This window comes from Gambusia affinis, linkage group LG13 (assembly GCF_019740435.1).
Source record: "Gambusia affinis linkage group LG13, SWU_Gaff_1.0, whole genome shotgun sequence".
Lineage (NCBI taxonomy): Eukaryota > Metazoa > Chordata > Actinopteri > Cyprinodontiformes > Poeciliidae > Gambusia > Gambusia affinis.
The window spans coordinates 17,900,273-17,906,498 of record NC_057880.1 but is presented as its reverse complement, the minus strand read 5'-3'; positions in this window follow the sequence as shown (position 1 = coordinate 17,906,498).

The window sequence follows — 6,226 nt, the reverse complement described above, 5'->3', positions numbered from 1 at the left end:
GTGCAGACTGTAAAAATGCCATAATACATGGCATTTTTAACACCATGAAAAGACATGAAACCTTTTCATGGTCTTATTTAACAAAGTGATCTTTTGTTGGTTTTTTTTTTTTTTACATATGAACCATAGTCATCAAAATTAGAAAAAATGAAAACATGCACTGGTATGCAAGAAGTCTTTTATAAGACTTAAGTTTTTTTATTTTGTATATGTTGCTGTGTATTATGTGTTTGTGGACATGGCCTGAGTCTGTTGAATAAAGCAATCAATCAATACATATCACACTGAGAAATGACTTTTAGTTTTAATATTTTGACTTCATTTGTAATTGTATCTGTTTGGGTTCACTTGTGTTCATGGAAACTTTACTAATTTAAGTGACTGGGCCTGAACCCAGATGGCATCTAGAAGAAAAAGAAAAAACATAAAAGGATCACATAAAGAAAAATATATTTTAAAACATGTGACAACCATAAGATATAAATTAAACAAACCAAACTAGATATTATTGACCAAAATAACAAAATAATTATAAAAACAACCGACCATGACATGTTGTTATAAAAGCAGCATATTAGGTGATTTTGGTTGATTGTACAGCAAAGTTTGGGGAAAAAAATTAATATCACAGACAATATGACTGAAAACAAAAGCAGGCAAACTATTTAAGCACAGTGGGTCAGAAAGTAACAACAAACATTAACAAGTTAAGCTGTCTCATTGGTAGAGAGTTTCATTCTAGCCTGACTACTAGACCAGTTTTCTAAAAAATGAAAATATGATCACTGTTCTTAATTGAATTTTTGTCAAATGTTTGACTTCAAAGCAAAAAAGGAAAAACACAAAGGTGAAATAAATCTAAATTCCTTGAAAAAAGCCTGGATTTGGGAAGTATACCTGAAATAGCTATATCAATTACATTATTGAAATTAATCTTCCTTATTTTGATTAACTAAATGAACAAAGCTCAGAATCACTTTAATTTGCATTTCAAAAATCAATATGTACACTACTCTAATTATTCAAATGAGTCTTCAGTTAAAAGAGAGCACTTATCTGATTAGCAGGAACCATTTCCTCAACAAGTGAACTGTCTGTTGAAACACTAACAATTATTGTAGAAGTCATTCAAAAACGTAAATCCACATGGAGTTTAGCAAACAATGCTGGTTGTTCCAAGTCAGTTGTGTCTGCAGAACAATTTAGAGCAACTACCAGCATAATGGGAAGGGTGTAAAAGAAAAACAAACTGCTATACCAATGAGAACATTATAATTTCAGGACAGAAACTCAAAGTAATTTCCCTTGGAAATGCAAAATGCAAAAAGTCAAACGAGCTCACTTTGGAGTCAATGTTTGTGTCTGCTGTTGGAAATTTGCTGAAGGAAATTGTTATTATTTGCAGAAAAACCAAGAGGAAACCACCAATTATACATAAAAAGAAGAAAACAATCTTCTAAGGTTGAATAGAGGCAGCTGTGGTCTGCAGATAGCAGAAGTTTTATTCAGCAATGAATATTTTTGGTACCATTTACACACTTCTGTTTGTCTATAAATCTAAAGTATTTTTGCTGATGACAAAGACATTTTTCAAGATAATGATGCATCATACCTGCACTGAATATATATATTTTTCTTTAGGAAAAGCTTATAACTCAATAACATAGCTAGTAAACCCAAAAGAACTGTAAAAAATGGTGTGTAGTAAAACCCCACCCTGCAAAATAGTTCTCGCATCTACTAAACAGGAATGCTGAAGAGACATTATTTAAGAAATTAGTCTTTTCTTGTCATATTTTATTCCCAGCATTGATTCCAGTGATTCCATATTTTTATTGCACTCGGTCTGAAAAAGAACCAATAGATGTCAGATTATTAATTTTTACTAATTACAATAGTTTAATTTATTCATTTGGGATTTATCCAGAATGTTCAACTGGTGAATAAAATTGTTGTGTGTCATATTTGAGGTAACTTGAAAATTTTCCTAGAGAGCTTATGTCGTATGTTTGCTACAAGTCTGAAGTGAATGCTTGTCTCATTGTTAGAGAGACATGCATGAGTGGAAATATTTCCTGGTTGCTGAAAATGTTTCTGCAGTGGAAACATGCCCTAAGTAAATGAGGTGACTCAGAAATGTATACTTGCTTGTAGTTTTCCTTGCTCACGACGAGAACTTCCATGTAAAAGCAGCCTCCACCTTGTTAATGTAAGATTCAGCTGATATATGGATGGAACAGTGTCAGTGCACTAAAAGCGATGCAATGCAGCAATCCTTAATAAAGTTGGGGGGTTTATTTGCCTGAGAGATTTTTATTTATTTCTGAGCAGTTGAACTTGTACTTCCTGATGTATTTGTAGTTGGCCAATAATAATGCTGCTTTGCATCATGTCATTTGCTGTGTTGTCCACTAGATGTCCTCTTAAGTCATCATCTGAGTGAATGCTGTGTTAGTAAAGAGGATCACATGACTGCCCCATGCATTTTTTTGTGTGAATTAGACTTTAAGTTGTTTCCATTTTGCTAAGTAATGCCAACTTTCCTACAGACATTTCTCATTCTTGGTTGTAAGCTCAATGTAAGATCTAAAGTCTGTATTTATCCTCAAAATGTTGTCATATTTAGAGATTGTTGTGACCATTAAGCAGAATCGGTGAGGTGTTGTTAAAGGAGTTTTATTTCATTTTAAAAGAGAATAATATAATTATTGCTTTTGTGGGAACGGATGATCTGACAAGTAATTTCAGGACTTGTTTCAAGGAGGAGAAAAACATTTAGTGTTGTTCCAGGAGGGTTTTAGGTATCTATCAAATAGGATTCTTGCAATTCTTCATCTTGTAACATCTTAGCTACTTATCAACTTTATCTAATTTATTGGGAGTGTGCATTTCTATTTAGCCCAACATCCCTAAAGAAAATCTAGTTAGATCAAAATGCTATGTGTAGTAGAAAAATAACGCTGCACATCATGCTGTACACTTCTCCACAGTAGAACATAGTAGTGGCAAGAACATGCTGTGGTAATTCTTTTCTTCAGCAGGAACAGGGAAGCTGGTTAGAGTTGATGGAAAGATTAGTGAGAACCAGCCAAAGGCTTCAAAAGACTCAAGATTAGGTCAGAGGTTCCCCTTCTACACATGTTGCTATTTTACATCACAGCAAATATATGTATTAGAATAACCAAGTAAAAATCCAAGCACAAGTCCAGTAAAAAATTTGTTGCATGACTTGAACAGTGATATTCATAGATGCTTTGAGATCTTTTGCAAAGAGCAACAATCAATGGATGTACAAAGAGTTTGCTCAAATAACCCAGTTGTAGAGAAGTAAAAAGTCTTGACTCATGAGGACAGAATTAATACAATCTTTTATTCTTAGAATTTTATTTTGGGGGGAATATTTGGTGTGGGCTCAGCTATCACCTACCTACAAACACAATCTAGTCTTTTATCCTCTCCACAGGTGGTTTCACTGTTATTCGCATTTTGAGACGTGTGAGATGTTGGTCAGTGAGGTAATTAACTCACAGGTTTCAAACACCCAAATTAACAACAGAATGGATTAGTACCACACATGTGACTTTAACTACTCTCAAGATGTCCCTAATCAGTTCTTAGGCCTTAAACTCATCACAATCCTTAATCTCCATCACAGTCAGATGTAACTGAAAAAGACATTTGGAAGAGAAGTGAATAGACTTTGTTGCCAAGAAGGACAACCAGATGAAATTACAAATGTAGGGCCATGTGTGAGTTAAAGGTTTATTGATTTGTCTGTGACTTTGCCTGAGGGGGTTAAAGGTGACTGACCTCATGAAAGGAGTCATCTGGAGGTCTTGTGCTGATCATACATATATAAAAAGAGGGACCCTCAGTGTATTTTACATGGAACTACATTTTCCAATGGTCAAAGTGCTTTTCAAAGGTTTTTCCCTATTACATTGCAACTACAAACTTCTTTGTACTGTATTGCGATTTTATCTGATATACCAACACAAAGGCAGAATATAATTGTGCACAGCTTCCAAAATGTCTTACAAATAAAGCCTGAACATTTTCCTGACTTTCATGTACGAACTGGTCATGATGATATTGATGGATTTACTATCACGATTTCACATTTTGTTTTGCTTTAGTGATCGCCCCAAGGACTCAGAGGTTTGTTTGAGAACAAACAACATCATGGAGACCATGGAACTCACCAGACAATTCAGATAACTCTGAATGTGCTACATAGACCCACAGCTAAGGGGGAAGAATCTGTCTAGAGAAGTATTATTTGTTTGCTAAAAACATATGAGTTGTAAAAAAAGAGCAAGAAGAAGCATCTGTATTGAAATAACCTTTTGATAATTCATTTACTAGTCCAGATCAAGATCCAGAAGAATTGAAAATTTGTGTTTCCACAGACCGAGTTTAAGCTTTTTCGGACAGAAAATGTACAAAAAGTTCAGTTTTTAGACAGTGAAATGTTTTTCTTTAAAATGTTAAATGAGAAATTCACTTTTTAGAAATTTACATATTTTTGCACTATTTTGTATTGGTTCACAACACAAAAATCCCAGTAACTGCTATTTTAATACAAAAAACCCCAAAACAAAATAAGATTTCAGGTGGTCTGAATAGGTTTACAGGGTACAGCTGTTATATTAACAGATTACTTGGCTTGAAACGGCACCATGTGTTCATGATTCATTGTTGTCTGCTATTGAGGAAATGTTTGACTCAGTGTTGTTATAGCTAAAGGGAAACATTTATCATGCAGCACACCGATATTTGACTATCTTTAACTTCTATCTATTTTTTTTTCACAGGATTTGACCAAAACGTATATTCAGGAGATATACACCAAAATAAGCCACTCCATCCAGGCATTAACTATGTAGAGTTTAGCTCTGGGGATCTCTGTTATTTTTGACACTAATATATTGAAGATATGACAGTGAGGAACATGTGTTGGCTTGGTAACCAATCTAGTATCCAGTGGCAACAGAGGTCTATTGAATGCTGGGTGGCTCTGCATGTGCTTCTGTTCCAACCAGTCTCCTGTGTCATCAAGTCATAGAAGCACATTTACGAAGCAGATCTTAAAAATGGTGGGGGTGTTAGGTGAGTGTGAGGCAAACCTGAACTGCTATCTCAAATGTTAAAGGTGTAGAACAATTTAAGGCTGTAACCTGCAGGTGGTAGCACTCTCTCTGTGTTGCTTCCTCCATCTGTCAGGTGCACAAGCAAACAAGGTCTATATTTAATTTCTTCTTTTAAACAACTCCCCTTTGATAGAGTGCATTCTTTCTTCACAATGCAGCCGGGTTTAAAACGTTATTCCTGTTTCTGGAATAACGTGGAATAACGTGGTCATCACTGAGCCCATTACTATCTAAAGGCATCTACTGGTGCAGAGGCAGACACAACAGGATAAGCGTCTTTGTCTCAGACTCCTGTCTGTCAGAGACACCCCACAACCAGCAGCCCCTACCCCCTCCCAGCTTCTCCTTCATTTGGGCGGCTGTTTCAGAGAGGGCAGATGGCTCATTACCATAAATAGGACAGAGAGAGAGAGAAAGAGAGAGTCAGTAAGGGGGCTATGCGCACCAAACCAACAGGACCATGATGCCCGAAAACCAAGAAAATGGGAGTCCGTTGCTAGGAGAGAGGAGAGACAGCTTTATGGCAACACAAAGCTGATTCCCCCCATCCAACCTCAATTCGCTCCCGCCCCCTTTATACTCCTGTTCTGAGGACTGAGACTTGAATCTGTTGGTTGGAGACAGATGGTCAATGGGCCCCACCGTCCTACAGCTGGACGCAAGCTGCACCAACACAGCAAGTCCTGGCAGGGCTGCATCACACCTAATCCCATCCAACCTATGAAAGGCAGGAGTGGAAAGTGATGAAGTCGTGGCCATCAGCTAAGAATAGATCTGCACTTGTTGCCCACAGGAAATGTGTGGCTGCACAATAGATGGTAATTTTTTAAAGAGGTTGTAGTGGTGTAGCACTCTTGCTTGGAAGAAATCGTTCACAAAGTGTGATTACAGACTCCTTTTCTGCACTGCTTTTACTGTTCATTGTTTTATTTTGTTTTGTTTTTTGTTTTTTTTTGTATTGATGTAACATGCAATTTCACATAGCATTGGCAAAGGTAGGGTTGAAACAGAACTGCTTATGACTACTGATGTGTTTTGGGGGAGTCTCAGCGTCAACTCTGGTGTTTACCAAAATC